The sequence below is a fragment of the Mustela erminea genome, chromosome 12 (genome assembly GCF_009829155.1).
Source record: "Mustela erminea isolate mMusErm1 chromosome 12, mMusErm1.Pri, whole genome shotgun sequence".
Lineage (NCBI taxonomy): Eukaryota > Metazoa > Chordata > Mammalia > Carnivora > Mustelidae > Mustela > Mustela erminea.
Genome location: NC_045625.1, coordinates 14,773,683 through 14,788,063, shown reverse-complemented (window position 1 = coordinate 14,788,063; position 14,381 = coordinate 14,773,683). Strand labels below are relative to the sequence as shown.

Here is a 14,381-nt window from a genome sequence, read left to right as displayed (position 1 = left end):
GAGCCACGACAAAGATCCCGGGGTGATGTGCAGATGCCCAGAGTTGGGAAACTGGTTTTGAAGACAGGTACAGTCTCTTTGAGTGCAGAGATTTCATAGTTATGAGTTACTGGATTCTGAGAGACAATTCCCGCCTTGGCTTGTGGACTCACCATGAGACACAGTGGAAAACGAGTAGAAGCACAGGGGGCTCGGCCCTGTCAGCAGAGGAGCCAGGGTGCTCCTGGCTGCACGCGGCAGATCCGGGAAGGGGTCCTCGGTGGTACCCAGGCCTGGGCCCTGCCTGAACGATGGGAGAATGGAAATATAAAATGGCAAAGGACAGGGAATTACAGAGGTATGTTTTCCAGAGCTCAGACACCCTGTTGCTTAAGAGAGAATGTTTGGAGGGGCTCCTGGGTGGCTCAGTGGGTTAAGCCTCTGCCTTTGGCTCAGGTCATGATTGCAGGGTGCTGGGATCGAGCCCTGCGTCTGGGCTCCCTGCTCGGCGGGAGGTCTGCTTCTCCGTCTTCCTCATCTCCTTCCACCCTCTGCTCATGGTCTCTCTCTCGCTCTCAAATAAGTAAATAAATAAATAAAACCTTCGCCCCCCCCCCCATCGCCTCAAAAAGAGAGAGAGACTGTTTGGAGTCCCGTGAGCCCCAGGCACATCCCAAACCACATGTTTGTTTAAAAGGATCCAGGGTAGCAGGCTCCTGTCTTCCAGCAACTCTCCAGCAGGCAAATTCAGATCCAACACAATGAATTCCAACTGTGCTCGCGGGACACCTACTCACAAAGAAATTTAAACAATAATCAGTGTTTCAGCATCCACACCCCACCGGTCTGTCCTTGACACGAATGTTCTGCACTCTTCCAGGCCCTGAACATAAATCAATTTGCATGACAGCAGGACATAGTGAAAAGAGCCCTGGGCAGGAGGCTGGAGACTCAGGTTCCCGACTCTGTGCTCTTACCAATTAACGAGGTGACCTTTCCCTCAACACGCATTTCCTATACATGTGTCAGGGGTCGTGCTGAGCACCGGGACAACTGTCATCAAGGGTAGGCTGGGCCTCCTCACTGGCTGGGCGCTGGACTTACCTTCCAGTCCTAAAGGAAGTGAATTACTCCAGAGTAAGTCACTGCCATTCCCTGGTCTTGTTTCCCCTTCTTTGATACAAGTGGGCTGCATTAGGGGATCTGGGAGGTGGACACTTCCAGTCCATTCATTCAGTCATAAATACATTTTTTAATTCCTACTATGTGTCCAGCACTTTTCTAAGCCCTAGAGCCGAATGGTCCAATATGGTAACCATGAGAGACATGAGGCTTCAGTGCGCTGAAATTGATCTGAACGGAATTGTGCTGTTAAGTATAAAATATACACTGGATTTCAAAAAGTTAGTGTGGAAAAAAAGCAATGTAAAATATGTCCTTAATATTATTTTCTATCCATTGCATTTTGAAGTGATAACATTTGGATATTTTTGTTCAAATTAAATATATTATGAAAATAATATTCATTTATTTTATTTTATTTTAATTTATTTACTTTTTTAAAAGATTTTTAAAAATTTATTTATTTGACAGACAGAGATCACAAGGAGGCAGAGAGGCAGGCAGAGAGAGAGGGGGAAGCAGGTTCCCTGCGGAGCAGAGAGCCTGATGCGATGCGATGCGGGGCTCCATCCCAGGACCCTGGGATCATGACCTGAGCCAAAGGCAGAGGCTTTAACCCACTGAGCCACCCAGGCGCCCCTTATATCTTTTTTTTTTTTTTTTTTTTTTTTTTTTTAATTTTTAAAATGTGGCTACTAGACAATTTTCAACTACCAACACAGCTCACATTTGTGGCTCACATTCTATTTCTATTACACAGAAGTGGTACAGAGATATAGCAGTAAACAAAAAAGTCTAATGTCCTCCAGTGATGAAAGCCCATATACCTGTTTGAGAAAAATAAAAGCACTGGGAACCACAGCCACGATTGTGCTTACAAATTCACACCAAATTTAAGCCTATTGAGGGCAAGAGTGGTGTTTAGCTCATTTTGGTTTATCTGAGGTCCTCTTTGGCTGGACTGTATAAAACACCATTGCATCTAGGAGCGTGAAGACACCTGGGAGTCTATATATTGGGTTCTCTTTCCTGAGATGCCACCAACTTCCTTTGTAGCCTTTAGTGCCCCTCTCTGAGCCACTGTCCCCCATATGTACAATAAAAGGAATAAACACGTTAGCTTCTAAAGCCCTTTCCAGGTTTGAACTTCTATGAAACTCACATGAGGAAGGCCAGGTGCAAACTGTCCTACCAAATGTCAGCCATCACTGCCTTCTGATTTATTAGCAGTTATTAGACAACATTTCTACAAACCCCTTCTCCTGCCCAGAAGAGTGTTTAGGGAAAATTAGAATTAATGAAACATCTTCTAAATATAGTATGTCAAACTTGATAATATGAACCCACAGAGAAGGGGGAAGGGTAGGTCCTTCAAGTGAAGGGATGAGTTGCCAGGGTGCCTTCAAAGCTGCCTAGACATCTGGTGAAATTCCTTAGGAGAGTATGATTAGGATAATCCTTCAGGGACCACAGAAAGAAGCAGAGGGGAATTCTGGCTGAGTCCACAAGAGGCCAGCATTGGGTGTGCACCGTAACCAAACTAGGTTTTGGCAAACCAGGTGGCAGCCTGCAAGGTGTGGTGGTGTGGGGTCTCAGGTGGGGGTTCTCCCTGGGGCTGGATGGGCTATTCGACCAACAGCTTCCTGTTTCTGAAGGGTCCCAGGCTTTTGACATACTCAACAAATGAAGTTATGCATAAAGTCATCTGTGTGTGTGTGTATGTAAAGCTTTAATATTGCCGCGGTTGACATGTTCTAAAATAGGCCACCATTTTGTTTTAACATTGACCATTTATTCACTTGGTACCTAGCTGAGCCCCTCACTAGTTCTCAGAGGTGGTGGTCCTAGAAAGAGGTCTTTTCCTGTTCCTCCATGCGTCCCACACAATGTTGTTTCCTCCCAGGAGCCATAGGCAGATATTCAAATGTGACTCCCACTGACAGAGGGACATAATGATGCATCAATGGGACTGGAATGGAGAGGCTGACCAGGGATGAGGATCAAGAACCTTGGGTTGCTGTGTGACCTTAACTAAATATCTGTCTTTGAGCCTTGGTTTAGCTGTTTGCAAAATAAGCATGGAATTGAGTCTAAGTTTCCATTTAGTCTTAATATTCTCAGGGTATTCAACCTTGAACACACATCAGAATCTGTTCAAATGAAGTATTTAAATCAGAACCACTTAAGGTTAGGTTACCAATTCCTCTGGTGATTCCAATATTGGGAATTTCTAGAGGGGAAACAACACTTTCTGAGGAACCATTAGGCTAATATGAACAGCTGGAGAGTACTTTTAAGAAGGGCGAAGTATGGATATAGTTTTCTCTGTAGGAAGGTGCCCCACATATTAAAGGTACAACAAGTAAATTAACTATGGCAGAAAGACAGTCCAGGCAGTGAAGTCCAATAGAAATTGGATGTAAGCCACATATGTAATTAAAATTTCTTAGCACCCACATTTAGGGGGAAAAAAAAAACAGATAGAAGTCATTTTAATGCTCATTTTATTTAAACCAATATATCCAGAATAGGCAAGCATGTAATCAATATATTTAATTTAAGATTTTTTGTAGGACCATTTGGAAAGCAAAAAATTAATAAGCTTTATCTTAATGTCAAGTTTTATTTAACCCAACATATCAAAAATATTATCCTTTCAACATGCAAACAATAAAAATTTACTAAGATGACATTTTTACAGCTGTGGTCACAGATAGCTAGGGGCCACCAAGTCAGGTGAGGTAGGTCCAGGCCTTCTTTCTAACTCAAGTGTGGTCTGTGGACCAGCACCTTGCACATCACCCAAGGGCATGTTAGAAAGGCAGCCGATGAGATGCCATTCCAGACCTACTGATCAGACTCTGCATTCGGCAGGTGATTCATTTGCACATAAGGACTTGAAAAAGTCCTCTCCTTCCCCATAGCCACCACCCATTCCCACCCCTATTAATAGTCCTCCAACCCTTGGAGACCAAGCCGTTGCTTAGATCTCACCTTTGGTAGCCAGCTTACTACCAGTTTCCTTCCCAGCTGCAATGAACTGCTCTCAGTGACACATGTCCGCAAAACCTCTTATACCTCTGAGCATTTGTTCATGTTTTCTTCTAGGAAACTCTCCATCAACCCCGTTCCCCTTCTCATAGCTGATTCCCAGTGGGATTCTAGCTCTGATGCCATTTTCTTAGGAAGACACCCATAACCTACACACCCTGAATTCTTCTAGCAATTTGTATTATTCCCTTCTTCCATCCTCTGTTATGATTTAGGAATGCCATTCTGTCCTTTCTCCTACATGGGAAGCTGCATGATGATAGGGCTGGTATGGGTCTTACCAACCACTCTATCCCAAGGGTCTGGCATGGAACAGACACGCAGTACATAGTAGAGCTCAACAAACTTTAGTGAGGAAGGGGAGAAGAAGGAAGACAAGATGGCAAGAAGGGAGGAAGGAAAGTAAGTTCCCCCTAATGCGAAACTTAAAGCAAATTTTCTGTTTAGAAAATTCTCAATATAATACTGAAAGTCTAGGGCAGAAAAGAGAACAGATGTGGATTCCAGACCACTGTGTCTTTATAGACCACAGGCAGCTGCAGTTAGGCTATGTAGGGTCTGGACAAGCCACTGCACCTCACCAAGCCTCAGTTCCCTCACTATGAAGTAGGGATGATAATCCCTGCATCGGCTGTGAAAATTCAGTGAGAAGATACATTTGTAAGGCTTCATAAACTGTACAGTGCTTGGAACAAGAAGGTATTACGGTTTGGTTCTCCGACATTACAACCCCTTACCAGCTCCTCTCCAGGCACTGAGTTTCATTTTCCACTTGAGTTTAGAAGTCAAATATTTAGCTGTGCTAATGGGGTATTGGATCTTTTTATTATGGCCCCACTACTCAGTGTGTGCAGCTTTGCCGAGATAATAAAAGATGTTAGACTTGGTCTTGCAACTGCTTAATGCAGAAATGCTATGGGAACACACCTGGGGTGCGGCTTCCAATGGAATCAATGGTGAAGTCAGCCATATCCCCAGCAGAGATAAAAGCATTAATATCCTATTTCACCTCAGCCCACACGGGCATGACGTTGATTAAAATTATTTTCTGCTGTTTGACTCCTTTTTTTCAAAAGGAAATTTGTAACGGGGTCTGTGTGTATATGTGTGTGTGTGTGAGAGAGAGAGAGAGAGAAAGAAAGAGAGAGAGAGAGAAAGAAAGAGAGAGAGAGAAAGAGAGGTTTTAATGGCAATTGGATGTGATACCACTGCTTGAAGTCTGGTTTCAGATCTAATTTTAATGGTGCACATTTTACAGTCCCATGGCTTGGATGGGACCACAGGGAGGTCTTGTTAAATGCACTGGGGCTCACTCGCTCTCCCACTTTGTAGCCCCATCTTCTGGTCTTTTGTACTAATGTGTGTATTCACATGTATGTCTGTGCAGGTCCATTGGTTTAAGCCTATTTTATATGATTTAAAAGAGAAAGCCTCTATTGCAGAGTTGGCAGGTCTCACGAGAAAAGGCACATGTGAGGGCAAACACTCCTGGGCTCTGTGCAGGTGCATATCCACGGGTACACATGCGTGGGTGTGGGTGTTGGATCAATGTGTGTCCAGATGGAAGCCGCTAAGAGAGCTTATTTGGTAAAGAAGAGCTGAGTAATATATTAGGTGGAAGGAGGTGTGTACATATGCAGTGTATCTTTACATCGGAACCACAGTAGAAGGGTATGGAACACTGTCTATGGGAGAACAGGGTTGGCCATTGGAAAGGAGGCAGGCATGAGCATGGGTTTATCTGTAAAGTTGATCCAAGGATGTCGTGTGTGTGTGTGTGTGTGTGTGTGTGTGTGTGTGTGTGTGTGTATCAGTCCATAGATGTTTCTGAACATCAATTATAAATCAATCGATGTGCTTGTGGCCCAGTGTAGGATATAAAGTTATGAATATGACACCAAGGTCTCTACCCACATCAAGCCCACGGTCTATGATGGGGTTTCTCAACCATGACACTTCTGACATTTGGGGCCAGATCATTCTTTTTTGGGTGGGCGGTTGTCCTGCACATTATAGAGCAGGTAACAGTATTTCTGGTATCTACCTAGGAATAGCACCTACTCATCATGACAACCCCGTGATGTGTCCTGGTGCTGCCAGATGTCCCTTGGGAGCAAGATCATCATATGTTGACAGCCATTGGTCTATGGGGAAAGACAGATTAAAAAAAAAAAATAGTGCATTGGTTACATGAACAACCACGTGTTGTGAGAGAGAGAGGTGTGGGGAGCTGTGAGATCTTACAAGGTCAAGGTGATGCATTAGAAAAGGCCTCTGGGAGGATGGGGTGGATAAGTGGGTCAGGAAACGTGGGTCTGAATTTGCTGGGTGATGTGAACAAATGTTCCAGAGAAGGGACAGTAAGTGGAGAAAGGTCCAGATAGAAGAAGAAAGGAGAACATCCTTTAAAACAAAAACCAAACAAAAAAACCTAGGAAAGAGTCCTATGGGTGCAGACTGAGTAGGACAGGTGGTGTGAGACAGAAGGCCAGCTTTTGGGCTGAGACTCAAGCCTCCCATCCCCAGAATATGCAATACAAAGTGGGTCAGAAGATGTGGGCATCAGAGCAGCACCAGGAGCTCATTCTCCGAGTGGAGGGATTCTGTGTCTCTGAAGAATCTTGCGATTGATTATAGGGATGCAAGTGTGGATAAGGCTTGTGTACCCTGTTCACACCTGAGGCTTCTGCTTAATGAAGGGAACAGCACAGAATCAGCCACGCTTGTCTATGAGATGCTCTTGTGGGAGCAGGTGGTTTCAGCTTTATGGGGACTGAGAATCCAGCTTTCAGTAGTGTTTCCACTTCCCTGTGAGGTACACTGAGGGTCCTAGTTATTCCTCAAGCTCATCGAAAAAGGACAGAAGACCTGCTCCACGCACACACGCGTGCACGCGCACGCACACACACACACACACACACACACGACTTTACCTACTTAGAATTAACTAATAAATAATAGGGTTGAGGCAGAAGACAGAGGAATGAGGTAGGGGTGTGTGTGTGTGTGTGTGTGTGTGTGTGTGTGTGTGTGTAGGGGAAGGTGTTCATCAGGTGGTCCACAGAGGCATCTCAGGGTGAGGCTCATTAACATTTGTCTCCTTTGATTTGGCCATGCCCCCTAGATCCCCTCCACCAATTCTGGTTTCCAGCGAGAACAAACCACCGAAGCAAATTCAAACCTGAGACCTTTCTTCAGGGACCCAGGATGGGGAAGTCCAAGGACTGCTGGCTGTCCCAGCTTCAACACGGCAGTAAATGTAGTAATGTGGCCAGCTCAATGTTCTGGATTTTTATGTGCTCCACTACGAACCCAATTAGTCTGTTTCTCCATCTGTTTCCAACTAACAAACTCTTTCTGTCCTCCAGTGTGAATTCCCAGGGAAGAAATCAGATGAATTCAGCTCACCCTCTCAGGACAAGCTATTTCATGCTCCACTACCAGCCAACATACTAACTCTTCTGATGTCAGGTGACTATACCTGGTCCAATTAGTATCTAGCCAAAAACAGCGGGGTGCTGTAAGTGGGGGCAGTTTTGTCTAGAAGGGAAGGTTGGGCATAGTAGGCATAACCGATATATTCCCTAGAAGCCTGGTTAACCACACCAGGAGAAGGCAGGTTCGGTGGGCTGGAGCCTGGAACAGTCCCAACCACTGGAGAAAGGACCTTCCCTGAAGACCAAACTCATATTTGGAAGGGCCTTTCTTTCTACCTTTATTTCTTTCCCTCCTTTCTTCCTTCTTTCACTCCTTTTCTTTCCCCTCCATATATTGCAGCATTTTACACATTGCAAGGCCCTCTTACTAGCGAACACAGAACTATCTCAGGATCTCATCCCATCTTGTGCCATGAAATCTGGTGTCTTCACTCTCAGCCTCTTTGAGTTTCTTAGCACTTCTAAAAGGATTCAGATCCACAGATGTTGACCTCAAAGAGGAAGGACAGTCCTTTTGAAGAATAAAACAAGGTTGCCAGATGCTGGGGTAACATACAAAAGAGGCTTTGGGTTCATACTTCAATGATGTTAGGGTTGAGTGAGCATGTGACATTTGGCACCTTTACTGTGAAACTTACAGTGACCTCATGCTCTCTGAGCATCTTGAAAGCCTGGATTGTGTCCAGCCAGTGACTTCCCAGGGCCAGGCATAGTTTCTCACCCAGAACCAGTGAGCAAAGGAGTTTATGAAACTGAACTGAGTGTCTTAACATCTGTTCAGGTCTGCCAGGCCTCTCACTAGCTTGTAAGTTCCTTGAAAGCAGGCCTGCGTCATCCTATTCCGGCATCACTCTATTTGCCTGGCACGAGGCCTGACAACGAGTAAACACTCAATAAACATCTGTTGAATGTCTTTTTAAAAATCACACCATGCGCACATGTTTCTTAGTTATTCCTAATGCACGCAGACGCTTTCTGTAGACACTGAGAATATCAGCTCTGCGGTGAGGACCAAACCCAGGCTCACCACTGACCAGCAAGTGACTCACTGTATCTGAGTCTCCTGTTTAAGTTGTATAATGACACTTGCATGGTGGTGGTTGTTGTTTTAAGAGAGAGACTGCACAGGCCAGGCAGAGGGATAGAGGGAGAGGGAGAGAGAGAGAATTATAAGTAGTCTCCACACCTAACTTGGAATCTGACACGGGTTCAATCTCATGACCTTAAGATCATGACCCTGAGATCATGACCTACCTGAGCTGAAATCAAGAGATGCTTAACCAACTGAGCCAACCGGCATCCCGGCTGTTGTGTGTTTTAAACGAGTTAATACATGTGGAGTGTTCAGTACAGTGCCTGACATATGACACACACTGAATGATATGATTTTCCCTCACCTGCAAACATACTCAGTGAATGGTTCTGAATACAGGTACACTAATCCAAAAATTATTTTTACTTCCTGCTTTCTTTATCCGAAATAGTTTCAAAACTTTTCTTTGCCCCCCCCAAAAAATTCAGGGCGCCTGGGTGGCTCAATGGGTTAAAGCCTCTGCCTTGGGCTCAGGTCATGATCCCAGGGTCCTGGGATGGAACCCTGCATCGGGCTCTCTGTTCAGCAGGGAGACTTCTACCCACCCCCCACCTCTCTCTGCCTGCCTCTCTGCCTACTTGTGATCTCTGTCAAAACAAAACAAAACAAACAAACAAACAAAAAAAACACACAAAAAGACACAAAAAACAACCAAAAAAATCTCGATCAAATGATAATTTCCTAAAGAGACCCAAAATGGCCTCTCATGATGTTCTCACAAGCTGCCACAGACTCTCTTGCTTGTAAGTATCCATATAGGTAAAAAAAAAAGACTTTTTTTTTAAATTTTTTCACAGCTTCCCCTGGATATTGATTTTCTGTGTCTGCTACACACAGTCTTCCAGAGGTTCCTGCCCCCGTCTGCATTCATATGTGTGGTTTGGATGCTAAACCCCATGGCTAAACTTGCATCTGACATGCCCTGCCACCCTTTCTGACCCCGATGAAACCCCGGATGTTGGCTGCTCCGGGAATAGTGAAAATGAAGGAGAAGAATATAACGCTGATGGAGAAGAAGAATATCCCGAGTTCTTCATATGTCCCAGGTCCTGTGCAAATGGCTTCAGAAGGATGAGTAAGACAGGGAGCCTCTCCTGCGTCGTGCTCACGACATGCTTGTGGCATGATGAGGGTTTTGGTGAAAAGATATGTTCCAGGAGGGGACCTTTCATTCTCCTGCTAGTGTCTCAGGAGATCTGGCACTTGATCCAGACCTTGCAGGGTTGGCCCCTGCTGACCATTTGTTCACTCTGTCATCCATTAACTCAGTGTGTTTAAGTGTCTGCTTTGTGTTGGGCACTTGGCTAAGCAACGGGTATACAGCGATGGCCAAAGCTAATCCATGCCCCCACATGCAGAGTGTACTGGGCGGGGCGGGGCGGGGGCAGGGAATGCGGTGAAGGTTAAGTACCATATTCAATGCAGTGATTGCAGTAATGGATGCATGTTGAAGGTGCGGTTGGATCATTCATGGAGCGATGGAAACCGCTCCCACATCTGCATGTGAGCGTCAAGGAAGGTTTCCAAGAGGAAGGAGGAGTTGAGTTAAATGAATAATGAAAATAAGCCACTTACCACGTATTCTCCACGCACCGGGCATTGAGCTCCATACTTGACATATGTTAAGCAACTGAATCTCAGTAACGGTCAGGAAACATGGGGAACGTTCTCTCTTTCATCCCGGGCAGGTAACCGGAAACTGATGAAGACGGTAAGTAACTTGTCAAGGTCGTGCAGGTAGGATGGAGTGGACGCCAGTATTCAGTGTGTTCGGGTAGCGTGGGTTCGATCTTGGCTTTCACCTGTTCCCTCTAAAGCCTGGATATCCCTGAAACATAGGAAAGGTCCAAAGTAGAGGGAACTGTGGGGAGAAGGAACTTGCACCTACAGAGGCAGGGAGACAGCAGACGGTGGGAACCCATCGATCAGTGTTGCTGGTGGTGTGGGCATCAGGTGAGCAGGGAAGGACATGATGCAGAAGTTAGGACCCTGAGGGCGTTTTGCACTGCAATCAGAATTTTGTGTTTTATGCTGGAGTCTTTAAGGAGGCAAAACAGATTTTTTTTAAAGATTTATTTATTTATTTATTTGAGAGAGAGGGGGACAGGGGAGGGGTACAGGGAGAAGGAGAGAGAAAATCCCAAGCAGACTCCCTGGCAATTGTGGAGCTTGACCCGGGGCTTGATCTCACCACCCTGAGACCATGACCTGAGCTGAAATCAAGAGTCGGTCATTCAACTGACTGAGCCACCCAGGCGTCCCAGAGGCAAAAATATATTCTGAGCAAGAATGAAATCAGACCAGATCTGCCCATGGAAAGATGGGAGGCTAGGGGCTTCGAATGTCACGCTCAGGAGTGCTTGCAGGTATGTGGAAATGTGTCGGCAAGTGTTAAAAGAAACCCTCTTTTGCCTTCCTATCTCTGCCTGTCAATCTAACCCATTGAGACGGAAGGCTATAAGTTTATTTGATTTCAGGAAATGATATATTCTTTATGATTTTTTTCCCTCTCTCACTATCTTCATTTTCCCCCTGGACTGCGTATCCGTTGCATGCAGTGGCCCGCAGGTTCTCAGTTTTCGCCGAGAAATATACTCGTGGGGTTGTTGGGCCTGTAAAACATGAAATTAACCAGTGTCATATCTTTCACGCCCTCCTCCCTGCTCACCCAGGAGCCCAAATTAAATTTCACACGGAACAATCCAAGCAGCTGACACGCTCCACAAGACACCCGGCATGCAGCTTTGATGGCCACAAGGTGGACATCTCTGTCACTAGTTCCATATCAACTCCGCCACCTCCGTCTGGATGGCAAAATTGAGCTGATTTTGGGCTCCGTCTTAAGCTGCTGCAAACTCCCCTGGGACCAACAGGCTCTGTCCCTGAGTACAGGAGTGTTGGTGCCGGAGAGGTTTACAGCTTACAAAAGCAGCGTCCGTGCAAGCCTGCAAGGCGGGGAATATCCTGTACATCTTGCAGGTTGGGGAGCCAAAGCACTGAGAGGTCACCAAGATCACACAGTGAGCTCAGCACACTCTCCCCCAGGACAGGGGGCTTTTGGCCACACCCCAGTGCCCTGTGGTACCTCCAGATGAGAGGCTTTTATGAGTAGCAAGAAAATACTGGGCAAAAGGCAGTCTTTTGTTAATTTCTTGAAAGTAGGAACTGTCAGGTGTTTTTTGTTTGTTTGTTTGTTTTGTTTTCTTTGTTTTCTTTTTTTCTCTCTCAACCTCCTCCATCTTTGGAGACCCCATCCCCTCTTCCACATCTACAAGGACTGTTACTCTGTTATTCCCACAGCCCTTGAAATAGTTTTCCTTCCCTCACTGTCTTCAGATCCAGCTCGCCATTTTCTTACCCTGGCTCTGCCTGCCTGATGTCTCCCTCCATAGCACTTTTCCTAGAACCAGATCTGTCCAAACCGTTTCTTTACCCTCAGCTAAAATTCCCCAACCACAAAAATGTCGTTGCTCCTCATTATTGATTTGTCTGCATGTCACAATTCTCACGTTACATCTGTTAGAAACTGCTGGGTTCGAAGCTGCTGTGTATTTTCTTTTTTTTCTTTTTTTTTTTTTAACATTTATTTATTTATTTGAGAGAAAGCATGAGCGAGGAGAAGGTCAGAGGAAGAAGCAGACTCCCCATGGAGCTGGGAGCCCGATGCAGGACTCGATCCCGGGACTCAGGATCATGACCTCAGCCAAAGGCAGTCGCTTAACCAACTGAGCCACCCAGGCACCCACTGCTGTGTATTTTCACCGTGCTGCCTGAGGTCAGGGGTTAACACCTAGTTCACATCAGATCTTCAAGCAAAGCGGTGTTTTACATATAGCTGTCATCAATGCACACCTACAAATCCAGAGATCAAAAAGCACCCACTGCACTCCATCTTCCAGTGCCTTGCTGGGTGAGAGTACCTAAATTGGTTTAAAAGATTACGCTTGTGATAGGCAGCAGTTAATCTTATGAACAAACCTAGAGCATGCATTGGAGGGGTGTTTCTGAGTCATATTTCCTCCAGAATCTGCTTACATTTTACGTTGCTTAGCACAGTCCCTTGACACACAGGGAGGGAACTGGGGAGGGTCTGGGAGAGAAAAGGATAGAAGGCAAGCCAAAAGCAAAGCAAAGAAGATTCACACAAGTGCTAGGTGAAAGACATTTTTGAGGATATCCAGTCCAAATTTAATGCCTTCTACCTTGTTCTCCTCCAAATAGAGGCTCCTTCAGTTGTCCTGGAGCAGGGTTGTCCCTGTCTTCTAGGACAGCCTCTCTCAGTATGGAATCTCATGGTGAGGGGAATTCCTTTACCATGCTTAAATTTGCACTTCTTTTGTCCAGGGGCTGGCCCTGCCATCTCAAATGCCATAGAATGAACCCAGGTATACCTTCCATGACTCATACCTCCACACAGCTAGAGACAATCCCTCCGTGCCTTCCTCATTTTACACTTGCTTTGCTCTAACTGTTCTGCAGAAGTTGACAATGAGTTTCAGAGACCAAAAAAAGGACTTGCTCAAGATAATAGAAAGTCAGAACTGTAGCCGCTCTCCTGGTAATTTCCCCACGGCACCAGGAGCATTGCAATGGTTGGTTTCAGGAGCTGCCAACTTTGCTAGACTAAGTTAAGGGCTAAACTGGGTGCTAATCTAGTATTCAGTTATTCAGTTAAACAGGAGTGGAGATGTTTCTGGGAAGGTATATAATAATTTTATAATCGGTTCAAGTCAAAGGAGATTATCTTCCACCATCTGGGTGCACCTCATCCAATCAGCTGAAAAGCTTTCAGAGCAAGACCGAGGTTTTCCTGAGAAAGAAGAAATCCCACCAATGGATGGTAGCTCCTGCCTTAGAATCTCCAGCCTTCTGGTTTGCCCTACAGATAAGCACACCCTCGTGTGTGTGTGTGTGAGAGAGAGAGAGAGAGAGAGAAAGTGCATGTGTCCTACAGATATACACACCCTCGTGTGAGTGCATGTGTGTGAGTGTGTGCTCTACAGATATGCATATGCTCGTGTGTGTGCCTGACAGGTATACACACTCGTGTGTGTGAGAGAGTGGGTGTGTGGGAGTGTGAGTGTGTGCCCTACAGATATGCACACGCTTGTGTGTGTGTGCCCTACAGATAAACACATGCTCTCATGTGTGTGTGCCATACAGATATACACATGCTCGTGGGTGGGGTGTGTGTGGGGGGTGTGTCCCATTAGCTCTGATTTTCAGATGCTTCTACTTTTACTACTTTGTTTGAGTTCTGATTAATATAAGGAGTTCTACTCCAAGACTTGATCATATGGGGGAGCATTTGAGACCCCAAGACAAGACTGGCAATGGAGGCATTTGTTAAAGGGAGTTTCTGAACTCCTCTTGCTGGTCTGGAAGTTGAAGGCTGGCTATGGCCACGTGGCTGGGCTGATGACCTCCTTAGATCATAACAGAGCCTCGTGCAGTCATGAGGGTGTGTGAGCAGGGGCGGCCAAGCCTTTCTCGGGCCTTGGAGGAGGAGAGCTGACTCTGACTCCTTCAGGAGCAGGCCTTTGGCTCCTGCTGGGGCGGCACCAGTCTGCATCTGGGAGAAGGAGCAGACCAGACTGTGTGTCTCCCCGAGGCTAAGTAGATAGATCAGATGCAGGTGACACTTGGGTTAAGCAGGCACCTGCTCCTTGAGGCCCGAGGCTTCCTACAAACCTGAGAAG

At 45.9% G+C, this 14,381-nt stretch overlaps 1 long non-coding RNA gene across 1 annotated transcript; it reads right to left on the bottom strand.

Annotated features, from left to right (window-relative positions):
- Window positions 1-209: 209 nt before the first annotated feature.
- Window positions 210-10,287, bottom strand: LOC116569904. Its single transcript, XR_004277244.1, has 3 exons — window positions 10,258-10,287; window positions 6,214-6,296; window positions 210-283 (listed from the first exon to the last, which is right to left on the bottom strand). It is a non-coding gene; the product is annotated as an uncharacterized LOC116569904 (long non-coding RNA).
- Window positions 10,288-14,381: the final 4,094 nt, after the last annotated feature.